General features: G+C 34.1%; 1 protein-coding gene across 8 annotated transcripts in view; it reads right to left on the bottom strand.

Annotated features, from left to right (window-relative positions):
- FOXP2 (forkhead box P2) overlaps positions 1-20,191 on the bottom strand; it is a 632,923-nt gene that overhangs the window by 99,645 nt on the left and 513,087 nt on the right. The gene's annotated exons all lie outside the window — the stretch shown is intronic.

Here is a 20,191-nt window from a genome sequence, read left to right as displayed (position 1 = left end):
TTTAACTGTGGGTTTGTCATATATGGCCTTTACTGGTAAACACTTTATATGTGAAGAGTCAGAATGCATATTAACACATAAATGACTTAACCATAGACAGAAAGAGTCTATAAACCTGGAAACTATTCTTCACTAGTCAGGAAAATGCATATTAAAACACGATAAGGTATCATTTTTTGATTGATTATATTAGAGAAGATAGAAAAATAATTTTCAGTGTTGACAAAGAAGTGGGAAAATGAGTATGTCCACATATAGAATGGGCAAGCTTGGCTGCTTGTCTGTAATTGGTACTAACTTTCTGGCTGGGAGTTCATACCAAAAATACGGTTACATTGTGGTTTAGCAATTCCTTGACGATTGAACCCATAAAAATTAAGGGTGTGAAAATACACACACACACACACACACACACACACAACTCACACACACACAATATCTAAGTTTGGAATATTTTTCTGGACTATCTTAAAACTGTGTGGTGCAATGAGATAATATTTTTTTCCTTATCTGTATTTCCTACTTTTCAAAATTAAAGCTTAAAAAAGATACATAAAAATTCCTTGAAAATCTTTTTGACATCATTTAACATAGTACTGAATAAAATACTTTAAAGCCTCTATTTTTAAATAACTGGAAATAAAAACAAAGAAATTATTCAACTTGATTTTTAACAGTCAATATTCTGAACCTTATAGAATTTATTGATACAGAATCCAAGCAACTGAACAAAGACAGTTATTTATAACCATGTGACCAAAGCTAAAGACAATAAAAACAAAGAATAGCTCAGATGACCCTCAAATGTTTTATCATTCAGTCCACAAAGCTGACTTTAGTGCCTCAATTTGTTGCAAGGAAAGATGAGAGCTAACTCATTATTTGAAGAAATCACTTGAGGTGAATGGACATTCACAGAAATATCAAGCTGATGTTAAAAGACACCAATTTTTAACATACTAGAATACTGCATCACTTTCTTCTCCTTAGATATGTTACTGGTACTTTTATTGTTATACTATCCATTGTTCTAAAACAATATATCCTTAAATGTAGAATCATTAATAGTCCAAAGGGACAGGTTTAAAGTAGTTACAGACTATTACCACTACTTGAAAGTAAATCTAGAGAAGAAAGGCTAATCAAGAAGGAGGGCAATATTTACAGATTCGGATTAAAATAGATCAGTAAAGAAAATAGAACCTGATAGATTCAATAGAAATGAGGAGTGATGCTATCTCATGAGAGGTGAAGAGGGGAATGTAAATTAAGAATAACCAATTGTATCTCAAAAAAAAAAAAAAAAACTCTTCCTGGGTAAAAGGCATTATGTTTTATGGGAACTCTTATTTCCTATGATATGTATTTCATTTAAAATCAAATTAAAGCATACAACAGACTATACTCATGGTCTATACAAGCATATAGATAGGAATGAACTCAAAATAATAAAATAAAATATTACTGATAAGAATAACGCACACAAAAATTATTTTTAGAATTACATAAATAATGAAGGCAATATCTCTAAATAATTTCTCCACCAAGTAGGCCACATAAAAGTAGAAGTGCTATTTCATGTAATCATAACAAATTTGGCATGTATTTTTTAAATGTGGAGAAATGTCTTATCATCTATCTTATTATCTGATTCAAATCTTATAGTAAGTTCTATATCTATATTTAAGAAATACTATAATAGCTCTCAGTTATTTTTATTTTTTCTCTATGTAGTTCAATATGGTGACTACTAGACACATAAGCTCATTTAAATTTAATTTTAAGTAAATTAAAATTATATACAAGTTGTCATTCAGTTCCTCAGTCATACTAACCAAATTTCACGTGCTCAGTATGGCTAGCGGTCCCCCTATTGGGTAGCCAGCTATAGGACACACCCATCACTGGAAGCGCTCCACAGACAGGGCTGCAGAGGCACTTATCAGGAACAAGGCCTCCCCAGCAGGCTGTGCAAGAAAAACCCATATCAATGAGCAGGGTCTAACTCTGTGCATAGATTCTAGAATCACAGCCCATAATGTGGTGAGTCAGGTCAGTGATGGTCATCCCCATTTTATACATTAACATCCATGTCCAGAAAGATTAAACGCCTTTCCTGAGGCCATATATGGAGAACAAGGCCAGCTCATAAGCGAATTCTATTACTAGTAAGAACCACAGTGCTGCCACGAACTTAACCTTATTACAATTGACTGGTTTCTATCAACAATCCCCAAAATACTTTGTACTGAATTTGAGACAAATGTTCAATGGCTAACTGTATTGATCAACACAGAATAACAGCCAAAGTGTCACAATTCAGTAAATCAACCATTTAAAAACCTAATTAACCAGATAGATAGTTTGGGTGAATGGGCTATAGTTGTCCAGTTAATCAGTATCCAATGTGTAGCCCATGTATGGGAGGCATAATGGAATTTAACTTACTCTATTTTAGAAAAATAGTGGATATAAAGCAGTATTTTTAAAAGATCTTTGAGATAAGTGAAAAGAATGAAAAGCGTATTGAAAAACAGCACTGTGTTAATAGTAAAACAATTTGGGAAGACCAAGTGTCCTGAGTTAACTTTATAGGTTCCTTTGTCACTTGAGATTTCTGAGTCTATGACTTCCCTAGAAAAAGCACATAGTATAATTATAGTATCCTTTATTTAGAACCAAATAATGATACTTTATTTAAAATAGGTTGTCTGAATTTTCCAACTAATTTCCTTTTTGTGTAACTGGGCACATCCTGCGTGGCCAAGAAGAGAACACACCCATCTCACTACCCTTTCTCTACTTCTGCCTAGATAGCAATTAATGCTCTTCCTCCTTGGCCAAACACAAACACCAGTTCTTATCATATTTGGCAAAGAAGGGGCCACACTTCTGCGGTCCAGGAATTTCCGAGCAAGAAGGGCCCTCAATGGTTATAAATGGCTCTAACGGGACTGTGCATGTGAGAACGCCACAGTAGAAACAGGCTGGGAAGTTCACATGGGACCCCCCCCACCCCAACAGCCTGCAGGAGCGGAAGAAAAGTCTGGATCAGTATAACCCTGTAAGGGGTTTCCTTGTCCCGATCCATAGTTTGCCGAGTCAGCTTCAAAGACAGTAGACGATGTGGTTTGCTGCAAAAACCCGGCAAAGCTCTTCTCTGTAATATTTGGTCAAGATCACGGCTTTCAATTTTCATGACAGCCTCACTTGTAGGCAGAATTCCTTTGATTTCTATTTTTAACACAGGAGAAGGAAAAAAAGTAACTCAAATTGTTTTTGGTAGGAATCAAAACTACCCGAACTAAGTGAATTAAATGAATAACAAGCAAAAATGTGCTCTAAAACCGATTTTGCAAATTTGTAAGCCAGAGCACACTATGCTCTTTGGGTAGGGTAAGTGGTCATGAATATTTACTAGCCACAAGAATTATAATATTATATTTAAAAAGAACTATGGACCTCTAGCGTAGTATAAGCACCCAAATCTACTTCTCTTCTATCCCTTTGTTTTGAAATAATAACGTTATATCAGTGCTGGAGGGAAAGAAAAGGTGCCAGCAGAAGACCAGAAAGTTGAAAAACCAGGTAAAAAGTAAGCAGGTGAAAGAGCACAGACTGACAAAAATGCAGCCCAAAATATCAGTAGTCAATTCGTACTTCCCACAGAATACAAAGGGCAAGGGTGGGGCACAGTGCAATCATCCTGGGAATTAATTAAAATCCACCTTGGAGAATGAGCAGGTCTGCAGCTTCTCCTCCTACACCCTCCCCAAGTAGCAGAGCACACCTTCTCACAGAAATGGCTTTTGCCCCCAGGATGAAGTCTGAGGTGTGCATTATTAGTCTAACAAAACAAACCATCTGTCTGGAGAAAGCACCCAATGTGGGTATAGGAATGTGAAAGATAAGCAGAGCAGAGTTTAGAGCTAACTCTCAGCCTCAATGGCAGATTGCAATTTAGGTCGGCCACACCAAAGGAACACTGTCTCCCCTTTGGCAGTGGTGGCAGTTTGGTGCACGCACCTCTGAAGTACAGACCCCAAAGTGAAACCTGCCACTCAGCACACTCCCATTTAAGGGAGAAGCTTGTTACTGGAAGAAACCCACATGACCATGTAGAAAATTCACCCCAGCTACTAGTCCTAGTAATCAGTCACATCGTTTATTCACATATTGAACCAACAACCAAAATTTAAAAAAAAAAAAAAATTAGGAAAAACAACCATCAGACATTTAAAGAAAACCAATAGCATACAAAAGAATGAAGAAGCCTACCAAATGTAACAAGTCACGAGAGATGAAACAGGTAATTCAGGGAACAGAGGGAAGCTTTAAGCATCTAATTTGTATCCTCAGAAAGATTTTAGTGGCTTCATAAAACACAATAGCCTGCTAGCTTTTTTTTTTAAAAGAGGTGTCATTATAGCAGACAATCAATAGAAGAAAAAGATATTTAAGTTTATTATTTGAGTAATAAAGATAACTACTGGAAGAGCCCAAAATAATAGCAGAACTAGCAAAAATTGGTGGTGGTGAAATACCACTAAATTTCTAATCTTTTTATAGCCAGGAGTCAACACATTCTATCTATAGTTGATAAATCAAGACATAGAAGCATTATGTTTCTAATGATAATATGAAGTTCAGAGCAAACACTAGTTACTTGCGGCAAAAATGACATTGTTTGAATTCAGTTCATTTTTCACATTCACTAGCATATATTCAATATGCTTGCAAATCTTTCTAATGACAAATCTGAAGCAGTAACCAAGTACTGCTTGATTGTCAAATGCTCCAGAAAGCAATTCCCTTCAGATCCCAAAGAGTAAGAGTCTTGGGGAAAATATGAGCTGTAACTTTCCTGAGGGCAGAGAGTATTTCCTTTTCCAGTTTCAGGAGACCTAAAAACACAGAAACTACAACAGGTGTTTTCTTCTGGATCTGAGGTAGAAGAGACACCACTTCTTTTCATTTTTGGACCATTTCACATATACTTTTTAAATGTTGTGCGGGCATTATTTAATCCTTTAAAGTATGTTTAAAACTATGGGGCTGAGACTAGGTACTTAAAAAATTAAATTAGCTTAAAATAAATATTAAAGACACTTTAACATGAGGATGAGAATGTCAGAATTCTCAGTAGGACACTAAAGATGACAGATTTTATTATCTCGTGTTCACCAAGTGAACAGCTGACTTGAGCTTTGAGAAACAATTGCATAACTAGAGACAATGATTTCCTCTTCCTGTACGGGTTTCAAAAATACTTCCATATGTTTACCATTGGCCATGCCTTTCCTTAAGTATTTTATTCATGTAGTGCTGAAAATACTGACAATAGAAATAAGTATAACCTAAATTGAAAAGTAATCACAGTTTTAAGAATTACTATGTTTTTATGTATTTAAAGTTAGTTTGTTCAACTTAGTAAGAATAACGATACATCTAAAATCTCAATATGAATGAAATAATGAGTACCTGCTAAACTCAGCATTTACGTAGGAATAGTTAATTAGGCTTTAACGAAATTGGCACTAGCAGTACTCTGATAGTAAAACTGCCTTTACTAGTACAAACTATGATTTATAAATGCATAGGAATAGCAAGAAATTTTGTGCTAATTCAAGACCAATTGTGTATAGTAAACAATATGTTGTTAGAAATATATTTAAGCATTACATAGAAGAACAAGAACGTGAACTATTTTTGGAATCTTGACATATTTCAAATGACTGCTGTTCTTAAGGAGAGCTTCCTTCAAAAATCTCAGTTAAGATGGAAATGCATCCAGTCAAATACTGATGTGTGTCACCATTTCAGAACCAAGAGACAGAAGTAATTTAAATTAACATCTGGAAGCACTTTGTATATTTTTTAAAATATTAAAGAATATAAGAAATAGTGAATGATTGACACTATGATAAGTCATGATTACATATTATTATAAGATGCAAATATTGTTAAAATACATGTGCATATTTAACACACAAATTAAAGTCATCAAGCATTCTGTAAAGTGTCATTTAATTGAACAAATTATAATAAGGTATTTATAAGTGGAATCTTCAGCAAAGAATAAACATTACTAAAATACTTCCAATAACTCATACTATAGTAAATCTCTATCCTCCCTATACCCTACAAATAATCGTTTTACTCCTGAGATACTTACGGGAAATATCAACACTAAGTGATATAAAATTTTTTAAACATCATATTATAAGAAGGCCTTCTCCCATCCAACCACTGTATCCATTTGGTATTTGTGAGGTACCAGGTAAAAAACTCAGTCAAGCAAGTTAGTTGCATTTTGGGGGACAAAATGTAAAAACTATTATATTACTGCAATTATCTTATTTTTAAACTCCTTTTATTCAAAACAATTGCTTTGTGCAGATAGTTTTTCTTTTACACACATACGAAACAGCCAAATAAATAGCAAAAACTATGCTACATATAATCACAGAGCATAAAATTGGGTTTTCCTCAGATTTTTAAATTATTATATTAAACATCATAGCAAACTGTAAATAAGGATACCAACTATTTATTTAAATTATAAATGCATTTGCACCCTACCTCGTAGTGTTTAAAATTTATATATATTTATACATATATATATATATAACATATATGTAATAATTACACATGTATATAAACAACAGGATAAAGTGTTCACTTTTTTATAGTTGTGCTTTAGAATAGTACTTCTTAATCTTCCATGAGCACATAAATTAACTGGGGTTCTTGTTAAAATGCAGATTTGATTCAGCAGGTCTAGGGTGGGGCCTGAGATTCTGCATTTCTCACAAATTCTCAGATTTTGCTGATGGCCCATGGACCCACTGTGTGGAGAGGCTCCTGAGTAAGTGTTTCCCAATCTTGACTAATCCACGGAATCATCTGGTGCACTTGGGAGAAATACAGATTTTGTGACCCTTTCACTGAAAATCATAAATCTCTGTTTGGCGTGAGACAAAAATGTGGCTAACGTGGCTACTTCAGTTTGGTAACACTAATTTAAAGACTGGTAAACTTAACAAAAACTTTCTCCATTCCTTAATGTCTTACTATTTCCAACAACATTTCCATACTTCAGAAATTTTCTATGTCAGTATGAAAAAAAAACTACAATTACATGTAACAAGGAGACCCAAAAAAGAATACTGCTTACCATTATATTTTCATTCAAAATTGTACTCTGTTCTGATTCTATGAAGAGATAATTAGATTAAGCACTATGAATGACAAAAGAAAAATAAATTTCACAGAAGTGAAAGAACAGATTACTCTTTAAAGTACCTATTATGTGCAAGACACAGTGCTTGAAGTACTTGTAGGCATTTCTCATTATTCAGCATGAAAAACAAAATGATTTCCCTCCAACGCAATACTCCAGCAAAGAAAAAGCTGCAGCTTTCCATTCCATGCGGATTTTAAGGCTGCCAAACGAAATGTTCTCCTGGACACAGGGACTCTGAACTCACCATCCGGGTGGAAAGAGGCAGGAGAGACTTGAGTGGGCAAAAGGCATGGCGGTGGGGAGGTTTGGGCATATTTAGGGCAGAGAAAATTTTTTTATTTGTGAGTCAGTTAAAAATAGGGAATAACAGGACACTTAGTAGGAGGGGGAGATTTTAGAAAAATGGAACAAGTTTAAGGATTCCAAATAAGTGTTTCAACTGTGAAGCAGAACAGAAGATTCAAAGAGAATAAAAGATTTCATGAAAGTAAAGTGTCAGTTTAAGTAAGATAAGGAAATGTAAAATAATAAGAGAAATACAGTACGTTGTCAGGTTGAAAAAAATATTAAAGTTTTGAGAACATAAGTTCGAACATTGCCTCGTGATTGTAAAAGCCATTTTGAGTTCTTGTCAGAAGTGGGTGGACTTAAAAACCCCTGGCTAAAAGAGTGAAGTAAAGGGAAGTCAATGTGTTCAAGGCCACTAACGTGACTCAAATGTTTGGGCGTTCCTCTAATGTGGCTGGGGGAGCTTTATTTTAAAAGATGTTTGCAGTGCAGTAATTGAAAACCTAGAAGAATGCCACAGGTGGTGGGATGTAAAGGAGAGACCTTGGAGGCAGACAGTCCTGAACTTGGATCCCAGCTCAATCTTCTACTAAAACGAGACTTTAGACAAAAGTTATGTTACTTCTCAGTGATGCTTAATTTCCCCAAGAGAGAAAAAATGGGTGTTTTTGGTGTAATAAAAATTACTGCAAGGGGTCGCTATACCTTAAAGAGTGGGCTTCTGCCTAGGTGGCCACATTGCAATTTTGTCTCATAAAAGCTGACATACTCTATACTTTCACCAAAACCCCAGTAAAGGGCAAAACAGAAACAGTTTACTTCAGTTTGGAAGCTTCAATAAACTTGCTTAGCAGGGAATTGAAAATTTAAAAAAGGAAAAGGATTCTAGTCTGCATGTTAAAACAAATTATTTTTCAGTAGTAAGAATTATGTGGGAATTCCTTGTTGGAAAGTCATGGAATTATTTGGAGAGAAAATACTACTCCTAATCATTTACCACCAATTCCTGAAATTCTACTACTAAAAGTCCTCTTTGTAAAGCAGAAATATTAACTGCTGTAAACAGACTCCAAAAACAGGTTTCTATTTGTGTCTTGGGTTTTTATTTTAAAACATTAATTATTACACTTTATTTTTTCCTTATTATTTATTTATTTTTATTAAATGTATTGGAATGACATTTGTTAATAAAATTATATACAAGTTCAGACAATTAAGCTCGCAAACTCATCCTAGAAAATGTGCTACATACCTCATTGCTGAATAACCCTATGGTCACCTTCGAAATACTCCCCTTGGGAAGCTATGCACTGATGCCAGCACTCAGTCCACCCTTCAAAGCAGTTTTGGAACTCTTTTTCTGCAATGGCCATCAGAGCTGTCGTATTACCATTCATGTCCTGAATGTCATCAAAATGTCTTCCGTTCAATATTTCCTTTATCTTCGGGTAACGAAAGAAGTAAGTGGGGGCCAGATCAGGTAAGTAGAGAGGGTGTTCCAATACAGTTATTTGTTTACTGGCTAAAACTTCCCTCACACACAGTGTTGTGTGAGCTGGTGCCTTGTTGTGATACAAGAGCCATGAATTGTTGGCGAAAAGTTCAGGTCGTCTAACTTTTTCACTCAGACTTTTCAGCACTTCTAAATAGTAAACTCGGTTAACTGTTTGTCCAGTTGGTACAAATTCATAATGAATAATCTCTCTTATATCAAAAAAGTTTAGCAACATCTGTGCCACAAGTTTGCGAACTTAATTGTCAGACCTCATAGGTTTCCAGTATACATTTCTGTAGTACTAAATACAGAATTAAACAGTTAAATATGCATCTAAGGGCAATTTCAGTGGTTGGTTTATTGGGTTACTCTTATAATTTTAAACTGTCAATACAGTGAAATAGAGACTATCATAATGTTTTTACCTATATTTCATTCCAATTACATTTTATGTTTTCATTAAAAGATTTTTTTCTAAAAAGTAAAAAGCTTTATTTTATTAATTACTAAAACTTAACTGATACTTAAAAAGTTCAAAGTCTTAATGTAGCTAAACGTTTCATAATATAATTAATATTCTTCAGATTTGTGTTAATCCATCTTAAATTTCTGAGGGGAAGGAAACAACACACCAAGACTATGTTCTCACAGTCTCTTAAGATAAAGTAGTTGCTAAGTTTTAATTCTGATGAGTAGCTATTGTTTTGCTTAATAATATCATAAAGCATAAAAAATATGGTGAGAATAAAACTGTCATAACTAGAAAATTTTAACAACCATGGATACAACCTTCCGTCCTTTCATACAGTTTGTCCCAGAAACATGAATCCCTAAAAGGTGATATAAAATTTAGGTTTAGGTGTCATGACACTGGGCGAGAGGGACACAATGGCAGTCACAAGGCACAAACAGATTTAACAAATAATGTAAAAGAGGGAATAATCTACTATGAGTTTCCTCATCTTCAAATTTCTGTCCAATTCAGATGAAAGTGGGTTTCTATTCCCTTTAAAGATGAATGACCTCCATCTGTGCCCTTGATGCCAACACTCTCCCCCATCACCTCTCAGACCTTGTTTCAATTATTCGTTCTTTTTGTGTTTTTAATCTTTTCATCTCCACTGTTCCCTCTCCCCAAGATCTTGTCTCAATTTTGCTGCCTCTCAAGCCCTCATCCTATCATCTCCTTTTTAATCAGCATTTTCCCCAAAAGACTAGTGTGTACTACTTGTCACCTCCACATACACTCTCTCAGTTCCCATTCAAGTCACTACCACTGAAAACACTCTTGCCAAATCTGATGACTTTCTTCATATCTCGTCCAGTCCTGTCTCAGTCTTATCTTTCAGCATTTAAAAGATCTTTTCTATTGGCCTTTGACTGCTGGTTCCTGCTTCTCTACTGTTTTATAGTCATATTTTTACTGGTTCTTCTTCCCTTACCCAATATCTCATCTTACAGCTTCTCTGAGGTTGTCTTCCTCTTTACAATCTCCTTCAAAACTATGCAGGCCAGTCACCTGTATATGGTATGATTTCCAAAAATGCACCATCTCCAACTCACTGGGAAGGGCCTACCGCACAGGGATACCCCACTGGCAATGTAAATTACTTTTCAAACAACACTTATCACCCCCAACTTCCAACAACTTACAACCTGCTGTTCTTCCTGTGTTCTTGATAATATCAGGTTCATAATCAGCCAAACACAAATATCCAGGCACAAAATTCCAGGGATCTCAACATCTTGTTTTTCTAATTGCCAACATAACTTCTAAAATCAAAGCGTTATATTCTCCCTGAAGTCTGTCCTCTTATTTCCTTACCCAAGTTGAGATCACCATTATTTTTCAGACATCTTCTGTTTTTTTTTTTTTTTAAGTATGCATGCTGCCGAAGTGAGCAGTGTTTTTTTTTGTTGTTGTTGTTTGTTTTTTTAGTTAAAATTTATTGGGGTAACTAATGGTTACTAAAGTTACATAGATTTCTGGTGTACAATTCTGGAATACATCATCTATCTATCACATTGTGTGTTCACCACTCAGAGTCAGTTCTCCTTCCATCACCAAATATTTCAGCAGACAGCATCCTCTTAATCTAGACACATAGACTACAAGATTTTTCTAGTTCTAATTGACATATTATGTTGTGTAAAATGTGCACCCATGCTTTTGGCCCAAACTTTCAAGAAAAAAAATCTTTTGTTTAAATTTTTTTAATTCACATTTTCATTTGTTTACATTTAGGTACTTGTTTTTTGTATTATAAAGAAATTTTAGCATTTATTTTTTTAACATATTACGGTGCAATAAATTTTATGTAACAAATAATTTCAAATCACAAGAACAGATACAAGGTACAAGAAATGTACCAGTAACAAATTTATGATATTTACACATCATAGAAGGCCAAAAGCTCCTCATTGTTTCAAGTTCGTTGTAAGTTCAACAAAATTGATTATCATATTCCAGGGTATTATTTTGCATATAGATATCATTATTGATTTCTAGAGTTACATAAGTAAAAGAATTAAAAACATTTACATACATACATATGGAATTAGTACCACCCATGTATAATGCACATCCTTATTTTTCCCTCATAAATTTGGGCAAAAAAGTGTGCATTCTACATAGCAAAATACAGGACTTCTTCCTGTTGCTCCCAGGAAAGGATATTTTTCAACAGGATAATCTGATTATGTTACACTCACTTCATTGCTCAAAACCTTATAGAATATTCATTGTCCTTTAAAAAATGCCACTCAAAAGTTCCAATTTTGGACTTGGCCCAGATATGTAAAGACTACATATGCCAGCTTTCCCCACAATTTTCTTCAATCACCCGTATACAGCACACTGTACTATACCTTGAAAACCACCTGTCCTTTTCTCTCTTCCATAACTTCCTTATTCTATTTCCAATGTGTGCAATGCGCTTTACAGTTCTAGTATGAAGAACTTCTGTTAGGCTTTGTTTTGTTTTTTTCAAAACTTCACCTCAAACGACCTCTTCCATTGACCTGTCTCTCATTCCTCAGTATAATGATTAAATCTTTTTACAGTTTATATTGATTTTTAGTTCTAAATTACATATTTTCCATCTCTGCAGTCTATTCTTCTCAAATGTAGGTGATTACTCAATATTTAACCAAAAATTCTTGTAGATTTTGAGTTATTCACAGTATATGCTCAATGAATATGTGTTGAATGGAACTAAGTATCAGGGGGCTGCGCAAAAACAATTACAAGTATGTGGACTGGATTAGTATAGACATACAAGATCAAAAGAGCAATGAATCAATGTGGACTACATTGGTGAAAAAGCATTCATACGGGATAGTAACTGAGCTGGACCTTGTATCAGCAGTAAGATTTGATAAGCAGAAAAGAAAAGGGAGGAAGCCATGGAGTGAGAGTGATAATAACGTAAGAAAGGGAATAAGAATAAAATGGAATATTGTATGTTTGGGAACGGAAAGTAGATGTATCAATCAGGACCCAAAGTCTTTATAAAATAATAGGGGATAAGGTTAGGGAAGAAATAGAGCCCAGTTTCGGGGTGGCATAAGATTGCAAGGCTTAGGTTTGTGGATTTACTTTGCAACGCTTGGTAGGCATTAAAGAATGAACAATTTATGAGAGAGAAACAGGAGCCATCATTTACTCTATGAATGTATCAATACAAAAAGCATGTGATAATTAACAATGGTGAAATTGACTATCCCAAGTGTTTTTTAGGACTTTTCTAGAACCACAATTTTTCAACAGAATTCTAATCTTTGTACTCATTTCTATAGCTGTAAGCAGTTGATTTACAAGTGCTATGAGTATATTTTACAGGGTCAAAGTTGCATGTTATGGATGTAGCATTTTCATCTGGTTAATTTAAGAACCATTCTGAGCTTCTCCTATTTAAATGTTAGATATTTCAATATCAGACTTAAACTATTGTCTCGTCACCTTTTCTTTGTATTTTAAGATCAGGGCACTTACTATTCACTTATTTTTAATTGTTAAGACATACCATTTATCTGATGGACAACAGACAATTTGAAAAGCCAGGGAAGCCCTTTTTGTTCCTTCTTACAGAGCAACAGATTTTTCTTGGATACGTAGTCTAAATAAAGGAAAACAATGGTAAACAATTGAGACTGTGTAACCATTAAGCTTATTCCTTTAAACATTAGGAGCTAAGTTAGGAATGCCCTGTATACCTTTAAAAAAATAAATCTTTTTTTCTAGTTGAAGTGCTAATAAAAGAATGTAAGCAATAAAATCAATAGTCTAGGCGTCCCCATTCACTTTCAAACATTTCTGGGAGATTCAATGAAGATTCTTGAATTTGTCTTTTCTAAAACCTTAATCTATAAATAAAACTATCTCATAGATCTGACTGTGATCCTAAAAGTGTCCCCAACAAACGACAAGTCAAGTAATATGTACGGTAACTTTAAAAGTGATCATGAAACCTATCTGGCTTTCAAAACCTTTTCATAGGTAAATGTAATTAGCAACATTTGAAAAAGCTGGTGTTTTCCTTATTTGACAGATACGGAAAATTAAAATTAAAATACATAGCCTGCCCATATTAATACTTATGAACCATGGCTCAAGGCTAAAGAACTATCCTATCAGCAACAGCTCCCCTTTGAATTCAAGAAATAATGGTAACCTATTAGGGAAGTCACTTAGATTCTTTAGTTTCCTCAACTATAAAATAAAGAAGCTGAATTAGATGAACCTACCACAAAGCTCCTTGCAGCTAAAATAGTCTATCAGTCCATAGGGGTGGAAATGCATATTGGGTAGACATCCCATACTCTTTACTTTGGTAATGCAGCAACAGGGCACAACCCTTCTAATAAAGCATATATATTACTCAGGTAATATACGAAGAGACAAAGGTAAACATGCAAAAATATATTTTCTGCCCTTAATTAATATTAAGAGAGTATAAGGGATACATAATTTACAGGCAACAAGGATTTAGGGATAAAACAATAGCACATGTGTTATTCATATTATTTTATTTATTTTAACTTTGTATTAATTACCTATGTATCAGAAAAACATTCCTTAGGTATGCATATATGATGCTTTAGAAATATAAAATTCCTAAACCTTTGACCTTGTCTATCAAATTTTAATGCCATCATTTTATCAACACTTTCTACCTCCAAAATTATACAACCACATGCGAATTTATGAATTATGCTTAATGAGAATTTATCTCGGAGATATTTACTTGATGCCTTCCTTTCACTATAATATCTCTTAAGATACTTTGACTTAAGAGTACTAAAGTAAAAACTCTTAAGTTTGCTTACTCTCATTCTATATAGTCTGTTATCCTATATAGTCTGTTTTTAGCCAGACTAAATATATTACATATAAAACTCTAAATTAAAATTAAGATTCTATATTGTTATTCTTAACATATTAAATATATAACCAATGCAATCTGGAGTGTAATGTTGCAACTAATACTGTGAATTTCAAAGGTAGATTATTTCTGTCAATATTATAAAATACCGTGTTTCCCCGAAAATAAGACCTAGCAGGACAATCAGCTTTAATGCATCTTTAGGAGCAAAAATTAATATAAGACCAGTCTTATTTTACTATAATATAAGACCAAGTCATATAATATAATATGATATAATATAATGTAACATAATGTAATGTAATATAGTAATATAATATAATACTGGGTATTATATTAATTTTTGCTCCAAAAGATGCATAGAGCTGATTGTCCGGCTAGGTCTTATTTTCAGGGAAACACGGTATCTCACACTTTCTCTATTAAGAGGGAACAGAAGGAATTTCTGCTGGAATAGCAATCAAGACTTCAGTGAAAAAAGCTTAGAATGTGGTTTCATGCGCATTTCATCTGTTGCTTAATGCTAAGTATGACAAAGTTCCATCTTGACATACTTAACTTGGTATAAGAGTTTATTCTTTTATCTTATCAGTAGTGTGAATCTATTTGGACCAAATTTATTATTATAATAAGGACTATGATAAGTTCGAAGTAAAAATGCAATTTCATCTAAGTTGTATGATGCATTATATGATGACAGCATGACAGAACTCTGTTAATAGCTAGCTTTCTGAACTCTGCTGGATCGAGATTTAAAGTACAACATGCAGTTTCAGGTTTAAGTTTTAATGCCAGCGGGAATCGTGTGCTACTTAATGTAACATCCCATGTACATATTAAAATTGTATGAAAACTCCAGTAATTTAGAAACATTTTAAAGTAAATATATTGCTGCATGCCTGGTGCCAGTAATAAATATTTGATTCCATAATTTGTTAATACTGTGCATAACAAATAACTCCTTTGCCTAATGAAAATTACACATTTAAAAATGTAACTTCAAAAAGAAGAGAAAAAAATGAATTGCAGATAGAACTCAAAATGCATACACATTCTTTTACATAATTGATCACCTATGTATGTGTATGTGTATTCATGTGTGTGCACATGTGCTCATGAGCCACAACGATTTATACACTAGGATGACTCGTTTTTTGTGCCTTTAACTTTCCATTATGCTAAAATAAGGTGATGTGGAAATATACTGAAACAGACATAAAAGGATAAACATGGAGTATACCTTTGATAAGTGGTGTTTAGAAATATGCAATGACTATAGAGTAAACTGTTAGAAGTTAATGCAGATTATATTTCATATTTGTAAAGACTATCGTTAACAGCTCATTACAAATAGCTTTATAATGTGCAAAGACAAGTACAGTCTGAATGGGCACCATAAATTCACATTATGGCCACATACGTATTCTGGTGTGTGCATCAATTTATTTGATGAAAAATATATTAACAACAACAAAACCAGATAACTGAATAAATAATCCTCTCATCAGTCCCTGATTTCTGCCATACTAATGCTTTGGTGAATCATCAAGGGGAGTAAATTATTCATTATAAATTTCAAAGAGAAGTCTCCATTGAAAAAGCTCTGCTACTGGCCCTTCCCGGAACCAACATCAAGAGAATTCATGGCAATCTCAAATATTGCAATAAAATAGAAGGTGAGAGGCAATCACTCAGGAGAGGTGTCTAGAATGAACCAAGCTCAGGGAGCTACAACCCAGCTGAGTGCGGTGTGTAAAGATAATTATTAACATCTTGAATTACACTAGGACAGAAAAAGATTAATCAAGAAGTTACAGACAAATGTCAGCCAAAGCTTTAAAAACAGAAACCTTTATTCTAATTCTAATGAAAAATCTGGAAGGTTTTAATAGTAGCCCTAAACATGGTCACTATTTTATAGCTTTATGGCATTAACGAAATCAGCTGTAAGATCAGTGTTCGAAATATTTGATTATTCTAAGGTTATTTCATACCAAAGGACCTACTGATACTATCATAACAGTGAATAAAAACTTTTCCAAATGTACATGATGATTTAACAAATCTAATTTGTACTGCTTTATAATAAATTCAAATTTATACTAACACAACTTCACAGTAATAGCAAAGTGTTAAATCTTGCAATATAGGTTTTATAGGAAGGACTCTCCAAAAAAATTACCACATTATCCCCAGTTAATTGATTCCAGCACGTTAGTTAAAATGATCAATGCTACTAATAAGTAGTAATGTATCTTTAACTCTTAGTTAGTCTCTGCCAATACAGTCACAATGGAGAAAGGAAGGAAACATTGGCGGTAATAGGTCACTGCCGCTTGTACTTCCTAACTTGGTATCTTCATGTGGTCTCGCTGGACACAAACGATTGAGGGGACAACCCCTTTCCCTCATCCTTTAGCCACATGTTTCCTTGGCTACCAGGACATCATTTGGGTCTGGGGAAGTAGGATTCTTTCTCTTCCACTTACCTATCTTCCACTTAACAAATCAGAAAACTTTATCTACCACTGATTTTTGTAATTAAGTAATGTTCAATTTAAATTAATGAATCCAAGACTTTCCCCTGTAAGGAACATTCCATCGGTCTCAGTCATGACCGAAGGTACAATGCCCAATGTCTCTTATTCAGTGGTAATACTAAATAAGATATTTAAATGCACATCAAATAGAATTGCTTCTTTGGTTCAAGCAAGCTACAGTAATGCTGTTACAGATACTGAGTTGAACATCTGTTCATACTTCCAATGTTAGTCATCAGGCTAAGTACTTTTTGGAATTATCAAATTTAGTACCATCACCACCCTATGAGAAAGACACTATTACTGTCTGAATTTTACAGACTGAGAGCATGAGCCTAAAAACGATCAAGTAATTTGCCCAATGTTCAATCTATTGATCAGAAAGCTGATCCCAGAGCCCATGGGATAGGTTATTTGGTGCTGGGTACAATTTATGTAAAGCCTACAATGAGAGATGAATTTGGAACAGAAAATAAGAATTTTTTAAAAATTATCCCTATTGTCTTTTTCTTATTTCCTCCAATCCACAATTCCTATCAAAATGAAACATTCAGGAAGCAATCATAACAGAGTAAAGATCCAATGTGGTCAATGATTTTTTTTTTTGAAATTTAATTTGAATAAGATATAAACCAGCTGGTTCGAGACCAGCCAATTCTCATTTTCAGTTTATAGGTCCAACAAATTTTGTTCACCCAAATATTCATTTGACCCAGTGCTAAAGGAAAATAAAGCCCAAAACACAAAGGCTCTAAGCATTCAACATAATTGCCTTAGCACTTAGCACTAACAGCAAAGTCCTATGTAAAATTGTGTTCACTTAGGTGTAAAAAACTGTAGGCAAGACTAAGAATGAGATTATCTACAGGTAGGTGTTAATGAGGCCATTCAGATGAGGTGTCAACAAGGTCTAGTTACTGAGGAGTGAATTTGGGAAACCAAAGATTGCAAAATTTAGGATCCTGACAGTTAGCCATTTGTAAAGCTGTTTTATATATCAGGGGAAAAAAAGGCGACTGTCCTATTACTAAAGTTTGACAGAAAAGTAAAGTAAGCGAATATTTTTTTCCAGATTAGAGTTCAATATACATTATTTGAAAAAACTGAGTCTGAAAGCAAGTATTGAAAGGTAGTCTCTCACAATGACCTCTTGCCCTCACACTCCTGGCCTTTAAGCCAGAACTTAGTGCTTTGTCCTATGAAAGTTGAAGTTACAATAAGGATATTATACTATTACTCATAGAATATCAAACATACTACCCATAGGGCCCAAACATTTTTAAATACAACAGGTAGATGAAGTTAAGATGACAATTTTCAGGCGGAGATGATATAAGCGAATACAGTTACTACTACCCAGTATGGCAATGAACTAGTAAAGGCACAATGAACCCAATCTATTAGTGGGTACATACAAATACCTACTGTTCAATGACATGATAATAGGGAGGCACGATACCCGGATGATGGCTAACATCTAATGGCTACTTACACATCAAAACACCTGAAATACTCCTCCGAAATATATTTTTATTGTATTTTTGTTAAGAACTCGATGCAATAAACACCTGAGAGGGATGGTATGATGGAGAGATTTGACAACAGTTAATATCAAGTACGTAACATTTCTTCAAGGTAATGGGACTTCAACCTACATTTAGTAATTGTGACTTCCTCCTCCGCTCTCCCACAATTTATGGCACTTCAGGCTTATTAATAAATTTATAAGATTTTAATTTTTTTCAGTGAAGACGGGGGGATGTAAAAATTAATCTGCCAATTTGGAAAACATGCCTCAAAACTTTGGCTTTTTACTTATGAAAGTTGATCAACCATGGAAGTAATATGTATAATATTAAGTTAACCCACTGATAGGACATGATATAGGATCTCCTAAAAATTTGAGACCAATTACAATGATTCACAAGTTATTATAAATGTCAGCATATAGATTATTAAAAAACGTGGCTGGCTTCACGTACTCCTATTGTTTCTACACGTTTCTCCCCTCTAACCTCCCCGTAATCTCAGACTTAGTAGACTACCACTTTGGCATATTGGAATTTATAAAATTTAATGAGTACTGAGAGCCACACCTGTCACATAGAAATTGTCAACTATGCATAACACATAGTATGTTTTAGTTTACATCTTGATTTTAAATCCCATTATGTAGCCATGTTACCTGCAGAAAATTTATATCTAATGTAGTTAACAAAGAAAAATAAGCACCTACTTACTAATGTGTAGTGTTTCTCTTGTGTTGTGAAGCCGAGAAGCATCACTGGCAAAGTCACTCAGTGACTAAGAGTAAAGTTTGGAGCCCTGCAGAAAGGGCCGACTCCTGGTTTCTGCACTGCCACGCTCCCTGTCCCCACGAACTAAGCAGACCTCACTAATTCATCCTGGTGTTCCTTCTGTCTCAGAGACTAACTGGAGTCTCAGACGCATGGAACAACCTCAGACTCCTGCTCAACTCAAAGCAGCCATGAATGATCTGGAACGCCTTTGGAAACGCCAATACGCTGGTAAGCACGAACTTGGCCTATAAATTCAGGCATGCCATTAGGAAGTCCACGGCCTCTGGTGAGTCACATAATTTCTCCATGGTTCATTTTCACTCTGAAGACATCAATGAAATATAAAGCTCTTATGCTGTAAATTTCTTTTTACATCAGTAGACTAGAGAATTATTTTTTTTTTTAATTGTAGAAGTAGTTTTAGATAAAGAACAAGTATTATCAGTAGTTAAGTCAGCTCACTCTTCAGTGTAATGAAAAGAATTTTTCCATTGGGATTATTTTAGGAAAAAGTGTCACCAGTTAGGAATACTGCCTAGTCCATTTTTAAGATCATTTTAGTTTTTCACATAACTTTATATCATTTCAGCAAAACTTACCACTAGTTTTAAAGTTTTCTATTTTTTCAAATGTTGTTATTGCAAAGAAAGCTGAGGAGGGGCAAACCCTTTAAGATAAAATGAATGAAACTCCAAACTAGATAATTTCAGATCATTATAAAGCCTGCTTTTATGGATTCACCATTTCCATAAAATAGTACACACTATTGCTGTTTGCACTTCTACATTTGTTTTGCATCTAACATTAAAAAGAATGTTTCGTGTTTCTATATTATATAGTATATAGTATTACATATTGATTTGACATGATTTTATTGAGAAAAATCTTTTTTAACTGAGGTACGAAATTAGATATTTATTCTTCATTCAGGAAGACAC

The sequence above is a fragment of the Rhinolophus hipposideros genome (assembly GCF_964194185.1).
Source record: "Rhinolophus hipposideros genome assembly, chromosome: 25".
Taxonomy (NCBI): Eukaryota; Metazoa; Chordata; class Mammalia; order Chiroptera; family Rhinolophidae; genus Rhinolophus; species Rhinolophus hipposideros.
Note: the sequence above shows the minus strand (reverse complement) of the source record. Positions and strands in the feature narration are given on the sequence as shown.